The 18,235-nt window shown below is 31.0% G+C and overlaps 1 pseudogene; it reads right to left on the reverse strand.

Moving 5' to 3' along the window:
* Positions 1–3,010: 3,010 nt before the first annotated feature.
* LOC111743056 lies at positions 3,011–3,128 on the reverse strand (annotated as a pseudogene).
* Between the last annotated feature and the right edge of the window lie 15,107 nt (positions 3,129–18,235).

Raw genomic sequence — 18,235 nt, forward strand, 5'->3', positions numbered from 1 at the left:
CCATAATGATACAGGTAGAAAGTGTTAGATGCATTAAAGATCGAATCAGTGTTTTTCTACATACTGTATAGTTTGAACAGAATGGCATTCTATACAAAAAAAAAAAAAAAAAAAGCTGGTGAGGTTAAAGATACAATGTTGCTTTGAGCCAAAGTTCTCTTTTTTATGACAAATCTTCAGTTGGATTTGGAAGCTGAAATTTTCATCTCTAAAAATGTCTTAAGTAACTAAGTGAACTAATGAAATTAGTGTCCATTTCAGAAGAGTATCAAATTTTGTTGCAAAGCCTAATCATGAACCTTAATGTAGTTCTTTCCTTTTGTTACATTTTCACATTTGTTTATTGTCATACATTTCAGTAGCCAGCTCCATAATTCATCCTGATTATCTTATCCTCCTCTGGAACTAAATCTGAAGTGACACATGGTCAGTAGAATTTTCAATTTCAGTTGCAAAGTTACTCACAGGAACTTTAAAAAAACACATGAATCTTTCAGAGCAAATTAGTTTCAGGAAAAGCTTTACCAAAACTGCTGCTGGTAAAAAGTCATTTATAAAGTACCTTATTGCAATAATAGCATATATACAAATAAAGAAGATCCCTTATTCTCCTAGGACTTTATAATACTTTATGAAATTGCCTTCACATCTAACAATAAAAACTTTCAATTAAATTAATTTTGAAATGTCTTTATTTTGATAATTATTTATTATTAATAGTAAAAAGCCAATATTTACTTAGCCTGTGTTAAATATGATAAAAATCAATTTTTTTACATTATCATTTTTATTTGTATGCCACAGTAAGGAAGGTATTGTTATCATAATTTTATAAATGAGGAAACTAGGGCTTAGACACAGTAGGCAGATAATGTAAGCTTTCTATTTGGAACGAGTGAAAATTCAAATGTAGACAATCTAATTCCATGGTGGCAGTGATTTTAACTTTCAATTAATTAAATTATGAAGAATAATAAATTTGTGAGCCAAAAAAAGTAGAAATTATCAAATTGTTATATTTTAATGGTGGAGAGAATGTGATATATCTAAAATAAAAACCAAGTTGTTACTCAATAAATGTTATAGGAATTCAGTTAAGTAGAAAAACTAAAAATATTGGAAACACATAAAATTTCATTTTTTTCTTCAGTAAAAGCAAAGAAATAAATTTATAGCTATCTCTTATTTTCTGGATCCTTGGTGTTGAAGAGTACAGCTTTTTGTAAGTCACTGGTTGGTCATTCGATACATTTTTCATGTAAAAATAAAAAGGAAATAAAAATGGAAATTTCGGGAAATAAGAGAAGAACTATAGAATCCTCTTTCTGTAGCTCAATGAAAATCCTAGTGAAAAGTAGATATACTTGAAGATAGGTGGGAAACAGTCTAGGAATTAGAGATAGCAAACTCAAGGATACAGGTAGAGTCTCAGGTATTTCTAGCATGTCTAATAATCATAATGATCATGAAAATAGTGATAAATATAACTACTATTATGATGGAAACCTAGCATTAAAACCAGCTTAATGTAGTATTAAGAATATAGGTTCTTGAGTTAGGCAGGTCTAAGTTTGAATAAAGCTCTGACATGTTATTTCTGCAACACTGTCTGAGTCACTTTATGTTTTCTTTCTGAACTTCATAATTCTTAAAAGCATCAACCCAATATATTCGTGTGACTTGTCTGAACCTCACTGAAAACAACAAGACTCTGTAAACATTTACAATTAACTCGCTGTCTATAGGACGTCAGCCTAACATAAAAGAAAGCTTGAGTAATCATTTTTAAATTTAGCCTATAAAAATATATTTATACTGTGAGTAACTGCGGTACACTACAAAAGTGGACCAATACCTAACTAAAAGTCAGAAGGCCCATTTTCTAGAATTCCTACTTCTAGTCAAAATCTCTGAATCACTAATGAAATAATCCTGCTAGAAATGGTAACAAAGCCTTTTCTCCCCTAAGAATCTCTGTTTCTTCTTTTTCTTCTCTCTTATTTGAGAGGGCAGGAGAGAGTTGTGTTTCATTTATATTCTGTGATTTTTATGTCTGTAAACATCTGTTGAGGTGGTAGTCATTGATTTGGTTCCATCTCTGAAACTAGAAATGTACCTTTTATCTGATCAATGCACTAAGAATAAAAAAAGAAATCAGATATTCACAGTGATTCCTGCTGGCTTTGACTCCAAACGATTTATGCAGAAGAAAGGTATTAAAAAGTTCTTATAATGTGAAGATTACTTAATCTGAAACTTCCAAATTTTAAATGAGAAAGATTAAACAACTACAGCTATAAATAGTGAGAAATCAAGGTCATAGCTACTAAGTAAAATGACATTGGTCTCCTGAGATTTGGTTAATAATTGTTCCAATTTACCCAGTGCATCCTAGTTACTGCTAATATAAACATAATGCCACAGATTAATTTTCAAAGTAACTTAAATTAATATGTTTACATACCGTACACATATATAACTTAATTAATTATGTGTATATACTGTACTATGATGCCACAAATTCTAAATTGGACATTTCTAAATTCTAAAAATCCATCGCTATTTGAATTAGTAAAATTGAAAAAAGATAGTATGCATAGTACCTAATAAATATTTATTACATGAATGGAGGCAATGAGTGTTAATGCTTCTTAACAATGTTGTATGTAATATATGGAGAAATTTGGAAACATCAAGATTTCATAAAAAGTGAAGTTAATTATTCAAATAGTGCATTTTATTTTAACATGAATAGAGTAGAAGCTTAATAAAATTCAAAAGAAACATACTTTGGGGGGAAACTTCATATTTGTCTTAAGCAAATTATTAAAAGTTAAATTATAAAATTTTAAAAACAGCAATTTGCTTATATTTATTTATCTATCTATCTATTTATTTATTTGTTTGTTTGTTTGTTTGTTTGTTTATTTATTTATTTTAGACGAGGCAACCTTTGGTTGACCTCACAGATTGCAAGGACCTTGTCAGCTTACAATCCTTTATTTTTTATGCTTGACAGCACCCGGTCTTCCAGGTGGTCTCCCATCTAAGTACTAACCAGGCCCGACCCTGCTTAGCTTCCAAGATCAGATGGGATCGGGCTTGTTCAGGGTGGCATGGCTGTAGACACTGATGATTTTAAAAATTATCAATGTACAGATATATGTAAACTGTGGAGTTGCATGTATTTTGTCTTTATAGAAATAGCAGTTAAATATGTTTTATTACAGCTTTTTGATTTAAAATAATAATTCACAATATGGGCTTGTTTATATTTTTAATTGAACTTCATAGTAATAAAGATATAATAATTTCCAAAAATATATCTCCTATTTGTTTTTTGTTTTTTTTGGCGTTCTCACTATATTTTTTTATTAAAGTATAGTCGATATACAATATTATATTAATTTCAGGTGTACAACATAGTGACTCTATATTTATATACCTTATGATGTGCTCATCGCAATGTCTAGCAACCATTGGTAACTGTACAAAATTATTACAATATTATCAACTATATTTCCTGTGCTGGCCATTACATCTTTGTAACTTATTCATATCATAACTGGAAGTTTGTACCTCTTATTACCCTTCCCCTTTTTCATCCACCCCCAACCTCCATCCCTCTAGTAATCATTTTCTATTTGAACAATCATAAAGATAACTTAATGATAAAACTACATTTAAATTTTATTTTTAGTTTTCCACCACTTGATAGCATATGATTTCTAATATGCTTCAGAGCTTCCCTTCCAAATATCTTTTTCACATATCATTTAAATTAAGTAAATCAAATTTTGGGTAAAATTGTGGGTTATAGATTCTTTCATTTCATACTTATTAAAGGATGTAATGAGATGGGAATTTAAATGCCTTTGAAAACTAGTAATAATAATATTAGTTTCCCTATGAGAATCAGGACTAATAATAATACTATGGATTCCCTATGGACTTTCTGCCTTTCAAGGAGAGATGATGCCTTGACATTTAATGGGTAAAAAAGCAAGGAAAAATAATTTCTATTTCCATATACATTATATACCATTCTTAGAATGCTAGAAACTACACAATTTCAATAATATGCAAGAGATTGGATTTTATGTCACATATATTTATCCCATATATAACTAAATGCTTTTATTCTTAAAACAAAACAAAACAAAATAATAATAAAAGGCTTTGACATAGAAAACAGGCAAAGAGCATCATCAGATGATAATTTGAACAGAAATGCAAATTGTTAGCAAATGAAAATATTCAACTGGCTAGAGTTAGAATTCAAAATTATGGTAACAGGAAAATAACATTTTTTTAGGGATTCTAAAACACTGTAATCTTCTGAATAGAAATTAGACATGGTATATCAAGAGTCTTAAACTAGGTATACTTTTTTGTTTAATAACTTCCATTCTATAATTGATTTTAGAAAGCTATTTAAAGAAACTGAAAGAGATTTATATTTCTGAATGTTTCTATAGTGTTGGGAAAACATCTTAATGTACCATAAATAAATAAATGAATATAAATAAATTGTTATGCATAATAACAATTTTTGCATAATAAAATCAATATTTTCAAGAGAAAGAAGAGAAGGAACAGTATTTCAGATTAGATAGTAAGTTCTTTAAAATGCAAACTTTTCTTATCAAATATTTAAGCACAAGAATGATAACATGATTCAAAATAGTATGATATTGGCATAAAAAAGACACCTAGATCAATAGAGCAGAATACAGAGCCCAGAAATAAATCAACACATATATAGTCAATTATTTTATGACAAAGGAGGCAAGAATATAGATAGAATGGAGAAAGTACAACAAATGTTTTTGGGAAAACTGAAAAGCCACTTGTAAAACAATGAAACTGAACTACTGTCTCACACCATATACAAAAATTTACACAAAATGGATTAAAGACTTGAACATAAGATCTGAAACAATAAAACTCTTGAAAGAAGCCATAGGCAGTAAGTTCCTTGACATTGGGCTTGGAGATGATTTTTGAGTCTGACACCAAAAGGAAAGGCAATAAAAGCAAAAATAACCAAGTGGGACTACATCAAACTAAAATGTTTTAACACAGCAAAGGAAACCATCAACAAAATGAAAAGGCAACCTACCAAATGGGAGAAATATTTGCAAATCATATGTCAGGTAAGCAGCTAATATCTAAAATATATAAGGAACTCAAATTCAATAGCAGAAAAAACGATTGGATTAAAAAATGGACAGAGCAACTGAATAGATTTTTTTTTTTTTCAAAGAAGATGTATGGGTAGCCAACAGGTACATGAAAAGGTGCTCCACACCATTAATTTTCAGGAAAATGCAAATCAAAACTACAATGAGCTATCATTTCACATCTGTTAGAATGGCTTTTATAAAAAAGATAAGAGATAAATGCTGGTGAGGTTGTGGAGAAAGGAGCCCTTATATGTTGTTGGTAGGAATGTAAATTGGTGCAATTGCTATGAAAAACAGTATGGAGTTTCCTCAAAAAATTAAAAATATAACCAGATATGTGCACCTCCATGTTCACTGCAGCATTATTTACAATAGCCAAGATGTGGAAACAATCTAAGTGTTCATAATTGAGTGAACAAATTAAGTAATGCCAGTACACATATACAATGGAACATCATTAGGCCATAAACAATGAAATCTTGTCATTTCCAACAACATGGATGGGTTTCGAGGGCATTATGATAAATGAAATAAAACAGAAAAAGACAAATACTATATCATCTCACTTATATGTGAATACTTAGAAAAAACTCATATAGACAACAGATGGGTGGTTGCTGGAGGTGGTGAATGGGAGGTGGGCAAAATGGGTGAAGGTGGTCAAAAGGTACAAACTTGCAATTATAAAATAATTAAGTCATGAGGATGTAATGTACAGCTTGGTAACTATAGTTAATACTATATTGCACATTTGAAGGTAGCTTAGAAAGTAAGTCTTAAAAGTTCTCATCACAAGAAAAGAAAATTTTGTAACTACATATGGCGATGGATGTTAACTAGATTTATTGTGGTGATCATTTCACAATATACACAAACATCAAATCATTATGTTGTATACCTGAAACTAATATGTTACATGTAAACTGCATCTTAATAGAAAAGAAAAAAAAAAAAACAAAAAAACAATACCCAGCATTTAGTAAGCCCTCAAAAAATAATAACAGTTTTTCTAGTGAAAGATTATGAGTGATTTCAATGTATAGGAAATTTTATTTTTATATTTTATATTTTTAAATTTACTAGTTTTTAAAAAGTATTTACAAAGTTTAGTGTTAAAAAAGTTAATAAAATTAATAATACAACATTATAGAAACTATAAAAGAGCCATAATATTAAAGTCAGTCAATTATGGTAAAGTTCAAAAATGTGTTTTACAAATATAATCTCAAAGAGAATGTATTAAAATTAGTTTAGTGATAATAAATTACCTTGATTAATAATACAAATAAAACAAGAAAAATTATAGATAAGATTGATAGAAAATAATGGTATAATATTCTTTGGCATGTCTAGAATTTGAACACATTTTTATTCTAAACACTGACAATTAAAGAAATATTATGGCATTATTTCTCACAAAAAAAAATCCACAGGATTTATACTTCCCAATCCCTAAAAAGGATGAAAGCAAACAAAACAGAGAGAGGGAGGGAGGAGAGACAGAAAGAGATAGAGAGACAGAGAGAGAAAGAGGAAGGGAGAGAAAGAGACAGAGAGGGAAAAAAATAAAGTCTGAAGAAAACATAAAACAAGGTATTAGAAATAAAAACAAACATATAAACTAATAAAATAAATATCATTGAAAAAAACTTTATATTGAAATGCCATCTAATTACTCATGAGTTAGTTTCTTCTTTCTACCCATATAACTAAATATCAAAGAAAAGAAAAAATGTGAAGAATCATACCAAGAATCAAAATGAAGACTTAGAAAACTTAAATGCCAGAAATGCAGGTGTGTGGAATAATTCACCACATGTCTTCTAAGGGCACAACTGGGAATTACAATCTGAAGTTAACACTTAACTACTTGCTATAAAGTAACATACCAGTCTATTTTTTTGTTGTTCCAATCTTAATTTTTGGTATTTTCCAAAGTTTCAATAATGAACATATGCCACATTTAACATCAGGACAAAACAATCCAGTAAATATAAATTTGTCTAATAGCACTCGATGTAAAAAATTGATATTATTTCCCAAATCAAATTAAATCTAACCCTGATTTCTCATTCACAGAGTGGAAAAATGTTTAATATCAGTTAATATTTGAGAGACCTTTAGATTCAGAAATCTAATCAAGACCAGAGAAAATTTGGAAAGGTCATTCTCATATTCAGTTTTTCTTGTTAACTACAGAGATTCCTTACGTGGGTCCCAGGCCTGGCGGGTCCCAGGTCTGGCTGTGATCCAAGCTCACAGCTAGGAATAGGACCCCAGATTTAGAATGTTACATCAATGTAGTAGAGGACCTGTGCTCAGCTCATGTAAGCACGATTCAGCTCATTGTATCACGCATGTGTGGATGAATGCCACTATTATACTCTGATATATGTGGAGCCCAAGCAGTCCCCTAACACAGAAGCATGCTCCTTGCAATAGAAGCATGTTCCCTGCAATAAAGGTGGTGCCTGCTGTTTCATTCTCATGTCGGCCCCTCCTTCGTTTTTCCAACTGAGCGTCTCACTACTGAAACCTTCCATTCTGGATCAGCTCGGTGCTGACACCTTGTTTAAGATCTCATGGACTCTTGAAAAAGGGTAGCTCTACTTTCTTGTCTTAAGTGTGGACTGAAGGTATTTTGCCATATATCCAGCTCCTCACACAAAACACACAGTTGTACCACGAGAATGAGGCTGAAATTTCCCAAATCCAAAAATCCCCATCTTAGTCTCAGGGAAGGCAAATTTTTCTTTCCCAACCAGGAGCCACTTTGCTCTTATTCAATACACAATGCCAGTTACCATTCAGTCCCTAACCTCAGAATGAGGAATGTATATAATCAAAGGACAGTAAGACAGATCTATCAGATGAATAAGGGCCACAAACTGGTGCAGTCCTACAAGTCACTTGTGGTGTCAGAGTCCTGTAAGACCTCTCTATTTGATGGACTATGGGGAGGTTCAAGGGGTCCTGGAAAAACTGAGCAGGGTAGAGGCACTCAGGATACTTGGAGTAGTGACAATTAACACTTATGGAAATACTTCCCAAATTTAATACCTAGTATTCCCAAATACTTATTGAAGATCATTTTCCTATTCTTTTATCTTAGACTGAGAAACTTAATTCCCTCAATGAGTCTGAAAAATACAAGCAACCAATGAAATAAAAGGCAAAAATCATGGTACCAATTCGTTTTTTAAAAAATCATACTAGACTATTCTGATATATTTTGTTTTGCAAAAAACAAAGAAAAAACCCCAACTTTAACTTAAATGTCATTTATAACAACTCCCTAATTTTCTGTTTAAAAGTTAAATGCAGTCCACATGGTGAAGTAATTACAGCATCTGATTTTTCTGTCGTATATTGGCTAAAACTAGAACACTTGTGTAGATGGTCTATATCCAATGGAAAATTGTTTTCATTCAGAGTTTTTTTCTGGATTTTCCTGCTGAATTACAGATATAGTCTAAAATGCAAACATAAAAGTGTTTTTAAAACATAATTTTTAATACTCACTTTATGTCATAATATCACATTTAAAAAAAAACACGATATTTTGAGAAATTACTTGGTTGTTCATTCCTCAGTGTTTGTGTTGTTCAGATGGATGATGAAAACATTTGTTGGTACTTCTGTATCTCTTAACTTCAAAATGGAATGAGTTCAAATAATTGAACATCACGTTTGTCCATGGAAAATCTAGAGAGTGAGATGTGATATAGGAAATAGAATCAGAAAAGTTGGATTTTATTAATAGTTTTTCTCTTGACCCTGGGGACCCTGAGCTGTTAATTTAACCTCAGTTTTCCTTAGTACTGGGACCAGTGGATTTGGATTAGTACTACAAGAGTTGATATTACCTGGATATATCGGCAAATACATAATACATTTAATATCAGAATTTTATAGAAAACATATCTTAAATATAAATTTGCAGTTACCTATGTAGGTAAAAATTGAGAAAAACACCGACTACATGTTTAAAGATAAAATAAATGTTTAGAATTTTAATAAACCATTTTCCTTTTTGAATGTTCTACTTCTCTTTTCACTTGGTGTTCTAAATATATTCTTTGAATTTTACTTTGTTTCTGGTGACCAATTATAAAAATAACTACTGATCTTATGACCACTGGTTAAGGCAAACTCTAGGCAACCTGACCCTTTGGTTCATTTTCATTAAAAACATAATTTAGGAGAGAAAATCAGGCTGAAGTTAATAGAATAGACATAATTTTCTTAAAGATTCCATATATCTAAAACCTATAAATAGGTTGCATGCAAAATGTGTACTAAAATAATGTGGCTCAAAAATGGCATAGCTTCAGCTTTTCTATCCTCTAAGAATCATGACAAAGATCTAATAGCCTTACCCAGAAAAAAAAAAAAATGATTTATATAAACTTCACGGATCTTTTAATGCTTCATTTTGCCCCAAAGCACCAGAAGCACACACAACAAAATAAATCCTAGTTACATTTGAGTGTTGTTAAATTAAAATACACGTGTCTAGGAAACTAAATGTAAATAAGTCAGTCTACCTTGGTAATATGCTCTAGTCTAGTCTATCTCTGTCTAAAATCTGGTCTGATAATCTCTGAGAGAGAATCTAGAAGTTTTTAAGTTTTGATGTACAAAAGCATGCTTGGTTATCCAGGTGTAATGTTCACTGAGATATTTTTTAATGTGTATTTTCTGGTCTCAAAACTAATGGTTCTGCTTCAGTAGCTAATGAATATAGCCTACAAACAACATTTTTGATACATGAATTTGTGATTCTGATGTAATCTGTTTAGCCATCAGACTAAAACCCATGTGTGCTATGGGCCACAGCATTGTTGCCCTCACCAATGAGGACAGGTCCTGCGTATTCCAAAGCTACAGTGTGACGTTGTCTTCCGTGTATGAGCTGGTCAGGGTGACTAGCTCTTCACTTGCTGCCTCTGGTTGTGGAGCACTTTGTGAAGGACGCAGGCACAGCTTCAGTGCCAATGAGCCTGATTCCATGAGCCTCGTGCTGGGCTGCCACCTCATCACTTTCTTACTCTTGAGTGGAATAAGTAGAGCTTCTCAGTGGGCTCAGGGTACCAGGTACTGAGCAGCTAATTACCATCAGCTGGTAGTGAAACTCAAATTGCCTGGCTCATAAATCTAAATTGCTTATTCTCCACCAACAAGGTGTTCTCATGGTCTAAGTACAATAGTTGCATCTCTCTCTCTCTCTCTCTCTCTCTCTCTCTCTCTCTCTCTCATTCTCATACACACATGAGTTTATTAAAGAACATACTCGTGTCTAAGCCATTCTGGATTCTGGATCCAGTGTTCAGCCTCAGAACAACATAAATCACATCCTATGATTACTACCATTAGTAATTAGAAAACACTTCTCCCCATCTCCTTTCTTATATCTTCAATGAAAAAAAAAAAAAGGTGGCGGTGTCTAAATGTGGTTGTGTTGATGCAAATGTTGGAGACTGTCACTATTTAAGGGTGTACAGAAGATTTGAGAAGAATTGCTTAATTGAGATAAAAGATAGATCAAATATTGTCAATTTTTTTCAGATAGCCCGAAGACAATTGATTCTTATATAAATAAATATTATTGTACAGTAGAGTTGAATATCCATTTGCTTACTTCTCTTGATTCTAGAGTATAACTTATGATTTGAATAGTATTTGCAACCTTTGCACATGACAGTTGATAAATATTTTGCAATATTAAAGAAATTAACATTTTTCTAAAATTTACTTATGTGTAGATCTAGTCAAACATGAATGAAGCATGATACCAATTCTTTAAAATGTCAACTAGGAGAATAAAGAAATTGAATATCGTGACCAGTTTTAATAAAAACATTTAGTTAAATGTAATTCATTTTTTAAAAATTAAATAAAATAGTTAAGCATCATCTAATAATCTTGATTTAAAGTTTTTATATTTGTTAATATCTTTAGCAAAATTTAGAATATTTTAGAAGAGGGCTAATACATAAAAATGTATAAAAGTAATTTATTTTTACATTTACATAATTTACGTTATCAATAAAATACAATCAAAAGTTCTGCACATTTATTTCAACTGCATTTTATTTTCTAATCCTTTTGATCAATGAAAATAATTACACATTGAGATGATGATAAAATATAATATTCAAATATGGAAGAAATCTGAAAAAGTATAATTACAGAAATAGTATGCTTATATTTTAAAAATGAAATACACTCAGGTATCTATTAGAAATTTTCCTCATGAAATTTGTAAAATTTAAAAATCATTAATGACAAAGAATAATTACTGATAAAAACAATTTAATCTGACCTTCACGAGTTGTGGATTTTATCAGAAAAATTTTTCTTGCTCATGTTCTTTGTTTTCATCAGTCATCTTTGACATTTTGCTTAAGTCATTAAACACTATAACTTTTCACATATTTTTAATTGGCTATTACAAAGGCATTTTAGCACAATAAAAGAAATGCATATATTTTATTAACAATCTAAAAGTTATTAGAGTAACTTTTAAATATCCAACATTTTTTATAGGCCTCCATTATTACTCTCATTTAAGATCCAGCAAGTGTAGAGGTCAGGACTGCTCATGGTAATGTCACTAAAAGAGAGAAAACATGGGAGTAACTCAATGTCACTGCCTTAGCATGCAATCAAGGGTGTTCGTCTAGCTAATGGGTCCTGGAACACTTTACTTGGGTTGATGGAAGGACCAGGAGACACATGCTATCTTTCTTTTGTGGACTCTTGACTTGAAATTGTGAGGTTTTCCTCAATTACATCTATTTCTAAACCAGACCATGTGACATTGTAGAATTCCCCCCAGTTATGGTTGCATGACAATAGATTAATCCAACTCTGTGCCATACCTATGCTTATATTTGCGTTACAGAAAACTAATGAAATAAATCATATCAGAAAGCATATCAATCTCTTTATGAATCCTGGTTCTCCAACTTCGATTAAGTCCTCAGTGTTGTTAAGTAATTCATCTTAATTTCATGGTTTGTTCTTGTTCACATTCTACCCATTAGTTTATCAAAACTTTTTCTCATACCCATAGACTACAATTCGTCTGCCTCATGCCTCAGTCTTAAAGATGATCTTTCTTCTTAACACTTCTTCCTAACACTGAGGCTGTACCTACTTGTGAGTATTAATATATATATTATATATATCTCACAGAAGATAACACCGAATGCTTCACACAAAAATGAAAACATACCTACATTTCCATTCAACATTCTTCCTTCCTTTCTGTCATAATAGAAGTAGCATTTCTTTACTTTCTCTAGATACCATTCCTTCATATATTTGAAAGGCTCTATCAACTTTACTAAATCTTAATATCTCTCTCTCTCTCACTCTCTCTCTCTCTCTCTCTCTCTCTCACACACACACACACACACACACACACACACACACACACAGAGAGAGACACACAAAGTTCGTTGTCATTAGTTTCTGGCATAATAATAAATTTTACAAAAACTTTCGGCCCATCCTCAAATAAAGATATTTTTACAAGTTATCTCTTTCTATTTTCCAACCTTTCTTTTATTCTTCATACACTACTCACTTCTTACTTTCTTAGTCTATAGAAACTGCTCTTATCAAAGACATAGTCACTCTTTACTAGTTCTCAGTTTATACCTCATTTGAATTTTGGCAGTGTTTGGCATCGTTGATCACTCTTCTTCCATAAGTCACTACAGATCCTTGCCTCTTATAATACCGCATGCTCCTATTTTTTCTTACAAAATATTTGACCTTTTTCATTCTATCTTCTGGTATCCTTTTACCTTTGCCATTTTAATTTAGGAGCACCTTAGTGATCAATTCTAAGCATTCTTTAGAGCTCATACATTCTATCTGTATAATGTCATCAATCATATATGTAGCTGTAGTTATTAGCTATAGCTAAGGTCAGAAAACATCTTCAGAAAGTAAATATTTTAGGTTTGTAAGCCATATGATCTCTGTCTCACCTATTCAACTATGCTCTTATTGTAGCATGAAGCATCCTTAGATAATACATAAACAAATGGCTGTAATATGTTCCAGTAAAATTGTATTTATGGAACAATTGACAGAACAAATTTGTCTCATGGGTAGTAGTTTGTAAACCAGTATAGTATAATATTGTAATTCACAAAGTTTATGATCTTCAGAAATAAATTACTGAAATAACCACATACATGATCAAATTGACTCAAGCTAGTCACTTCTATTTCATTCATTGTGCTGAAAGCAGTGATCTTATTAGTTCTTCCCTGCTTAATAGCCTCCTATAACTTCCAATTTGACCAAATATTGAACACAGCTCACAAGGTCCTTCATTAGGTATCACCACTTCCCTTCAACATAATCCATTGCCAGTTTCACATTTTAATGTTTTTGAGAATAATAGTAGGAATATTTTTTTGTCCACAGGCCATTTATGTGAACATCTATCCTTCTTCATTAAGGGATTCTTCTTTTTAAAAATTTTTTATTATTTGATTGTTTTTTACTCGTAAATTTGTTTTTATTATTTTTAATTTCTAATACCTACCCTGGCATATAATAACCATTTAATAATTTCTTTGCAAATGAATAAATTTTAGTTATACATTTTATAGAAATAATGAACTTTTACGAGTTCATAAACTCTAATAACCCACTCAAAACACATTAAGATTAAGTCATAATACTTGTCTTGCAATTAATTAAGGATGACACTGGAAGGTCAAGTTCCAAGAGAAACTTAAGTAATTTTTCATTATTTTATGTTAATCAGAATATACCTTTTTACGCAAAAAATATAATCAGTTATACTGTTTAAAACCATTTGTAAGCATAATATTTAGAAGTACTTGTAATTCTTCTGAAATTTTTACATGGAAAGATATTAAAAAATTTGGCATTTATCCATTAATTCTATGGAATTAATTTTAATTATATAGCATTTATTTCTATTTCTATACAGCCAAACTGGAATATCAAAATAGCATTTTTTAGTAAAATATTTTTCTCCTTTATTACTGTTGAGAGTATCCTACTCTTGTATAACATCAATTACTTGAATGCTCAGTAAAATAAAATGCGTTAGTTTTCTCACTTCATAATCATTTTAAATTTATTATTTAGAAGTTCCAGCTAGGATTATCATTACAGATCTTCCAAGAATACAGAAATTTTCAAACATGCTGATGCAATAAATAATTACTATGTATTCAGAATATTCTAAATTTATATTTATATTTTTTTCTAGTTCTTTGTTTTAAAATGTATTTCAAAAATGGCTAACACAAGGAGTCCATAAAAATCTGGGTATTGCTGGCTATCTAACTAGACAGGCAATTCCCCATAAAGTGAAATTTAAAGTGATCAGTTCGACATCATTTAGGCTTTGGTTCTCTCAGCATTGCCCCATAAATTTAATTTGGTTATTATTATAGATTTGATTAGAATTGAGTATGCTAACATATGTTGGCAAAGTCACAAGAGAATAATGTTTAAAACCAGAATATCCACTTATTAATTTACCATGAGAATCATAACTGTTAAGTAAACTGGTTAAACTGGTTGTCTGCCTCTCTAATAAAATAACTTCATGAGAATAATACTTGATGAGCTTGAGAACAGAATATAGGGAATTTTTTATATAAATTGAATGTTCAATAGGGCTAGGTCATCATGTACTTATGGATTAATATTCACAAGCAGGTACAGCCTCCAAGGAACAATATTTTGGTTTCTTAAGAGAGTATATAACTCTCTTATTGTTGAGAGTATATAACTCTCTTGTTGTTGTTGTTGTTGTTGTTGTTTTTTAAACATTTATTAGATTGCAATAAGAGTCCCACAATAGACATATGTCCCTCCTATTTTCCTGCAAGTTCTTCAGGCATTAAAATCCCTCTGCAAAATTGGAAAATATGAATGATTTTACTATAGTAGCCAATTCCACTTTAATTCACAATTCCACTTTAATATTATAGACTTTAAAGTCTTAGAACAAAGAAATCATTTTTATTTTGTTTATGCCAAAATTCCCAAAACATATTTTATCGTGGGATCATTTTTAGTTGGGCATTTATTAAATAGAACTCACAAAATGATAATTAATTGGATCTGCCTCAGAGATGTGCTTTTTAAAGATATATCTGCCAATATTTGAAAATTAGGGCATTTCATATAAATTTAAAATATTTATTTTTTCTTAAAAAATGACTGGCAGTATGGAGTACGAATCTAGCATGACAACAACAAGATGCGGCTGAATATTAGCTACTCTTTTAAAAGAGAATACTGAGAATAAAGAAAATAAACTTTCATAGCCTTCAGAGTGGCCAGCACTCCTTCTTATATAGAATTTGTATAGACTCACTCGCTTATGATACTGTCTGGCAATTGTGTTTATGACCCCTATACTTTAATAATATCATACAATAAAGTTTTTCTCAGCACTTGATTTGTGGGACAATGCAGTAGATAATCCCTAAGATTTCTTAAAGCACTATGATCTATAATTGCAAAAAGCTTAAGTTTTCTTTACTTAGAAATTATGGCATATTCTCTTAGTCTCATATGTACTTATTCTGCCTGCACTACAAAGCCAAGTTGACCTCCTCTTTGTAAATACGGAGAAATGATTTTTTATTAGAAAATCAAAGAGGATAGGATTCAGGAAGGAGGCTAAGATAAAACATGTTGTATAGTGATTGAGAATCTCAGAGTAGCTGCCCAAGACAACTGCTCAGCCTTCTTTTGTCAAGGAGGTTCTGCTAGTCTCAAAGAAGTATTTTGCTATGAGCTTCAGAAAATAGTGGTAAATTATGAAGATCGACTTGGGTACCCAGTGTCTCCAGTGTTTCTGAAGGTCGAGAACAGAGGTCTCAAATATGGAAGTTGTATCCCTGGCTTTCTGCTTTATTCTTGATTATGATCCAGTCATGTGGGACTTTGAGAATATTAGGAATGTTCACTAAAACATATCATACCTAAGAGCATAAAGAAATGTGAAAAACGAAAGTATGCATGCAAACGTACTGAATAGATAATAATCACTTTTTAAATCAAAATACATGGTGAAGTGAGTGGAATTGATTTGGGTATTATCCTTTTTTCTTGCTTTCAACTAAACTTCCTTAAAAATTAGGTAAGTGTTGCAGGATTAATTTGTTTCCTGTTGGAGAAAGTACTATGCTAATTATGGAAATACTTTTCATAGTTCAGCAGCTGATATATGAGAAAAGACAGGCTACAAGATAACAGGTATTCTGGGGATAAATCTAATAGACTGGTCTTACATTTTTCATCCTTCCTGCTTTTTCTCTTTTTGTCCTCTCCCTCTGTCCTCCCTGCCTTGCTCCTTTTTTTTTTTTTTTTTTGCCTTCCTTTATTTCTCTCCTTTGTTTCTCTCCTTCATTCCTCTCCTTTATTTTGTTGCACTAGTTAAGACTAGATGTTTTCTGTGTGCCAGAACTTTCAGGCATTGGCAGTGAGATTGTGCCTTGCAGGTATTTAAGAATGTATTAGAAATGGTGCATTCAAAGCAGATCAACTGCTGCACATCTCGTCTGAGATTTAACACATACAGAAAGGCCTCTGGTTAGAATGCAGCGACTGTGTCCCCATTTTATCTTTGGCTGCTATGAATGAACTGGAATCGTTTTTGAAGGCTGAAATTTCCCATGGGAATGCCCAGTGCCCATCAATGACCCAGAAAACTGATGTTTTCTATAATATTAATCCCTGTTAGTTATATATCATTTCATAACTTTGAGATCTTGTTGTGGATAAAGAAAGGAGGCTGAAATCTGCATATTTTAAATATTTCCAGGAATGAGGCAATAATACTTAAAGTAGTGCTGTTGATCAATTCAAGAGTTTAGTTTTGAACTGCGACTTTGGAGTTTATTATTTATAACACAATTTGACTGTAAATTTAGGAAAAAAATCATTAAAATAGAAAGATTATTAGCCCTACTTTACCTTTGACTATAGAGATAAGTACTCAAAAATAATAGGATAGTTACCAATATAACTATATATCATGCAAGGGTTGGATAATAAGAGGAGCTAGAGGGAACATTTTTGAATGATAAAGATGGTTACTTACCTAAAAATCTCAAAATGTCACTTTTCACTTAATAATAGTTAAAGGCTGAGTACATAATTATTGCTATTTAAAACTGCACTTATTTTCCAATACTGACCCTATACTTTACTAAATATTGAAACAATGAACGACTTGGATTGTGTGAGATTTTATAACTGACCCTGTTCTAACATAAACAATTGATACATAATTAAACATAAATAATTGATGAAAAGCAGTAATGGTGGCTTGCCACATAATTAAGATATAATTACTTTCGAATAATTATTTTTAAATAGTTTTTGAATCAAAAGAACACATTTAGCATTCATAGATCAGTATTTCAATTTGAAGTTAAACTTTCTTCACAATATCTAAAATTAAATACCACATGATACAATAAATTTAATTTACATGGAGGTATTAAATATTTTAAGAAATAAAATTAAATTTGTTTTAATGAGGTTGAAGGTATACAAACAGATCTTTGTTATACTTATACATACTTTAATTGTTAATACAGTTATATCTAGTGCATGGAAGAGGATATGATTTAAAGATGTTTTTTAAAAATTTTATATTGAGGTGAAATTCACTTAACATAGCCATTTTCAAGTGAACAGTGAGGGAGAGTTAGATGGGGTAAAAAGAGTCAAATATGTGGTGACAGAAAGAAATCTAACTATGAGAGGTAAATACACAATGTAAACATTTATATGCCTTACTGTTAAAATGTACAGCTGAAACTGGATTTTGTTAACCAACATGCCATAAAAAAATTAATTAAAAAAAAGAAAAATATACATCTTAATTTTCACTCGCCTCCAACTGAAATTTAGCATTTTCTTTAATAATGAATGTATGCAACAAATCGCAGTAGTGTCAACAAATTTTGTCACCAATAAATTAACAAGTATTTTTATAAAAAAAATATAATAAAGTGAACAAC

Source organism: Pteropus vampyrus, unplaced genomic scaffold (assembly GCF_000151845.1).
Source record: "Pteropus vampyrus isolate Shadow unplaced genomic scaffold, Pvam_2.0 Scaffold106, whole genome shotgun sequence".
Classification (NCBI taxonomy): Eukaryota; Metazoa; Chordata; class Mammalia; order Chiroptera; family Pteropodidae; genus Pteropus; species Pteropus vampyrus.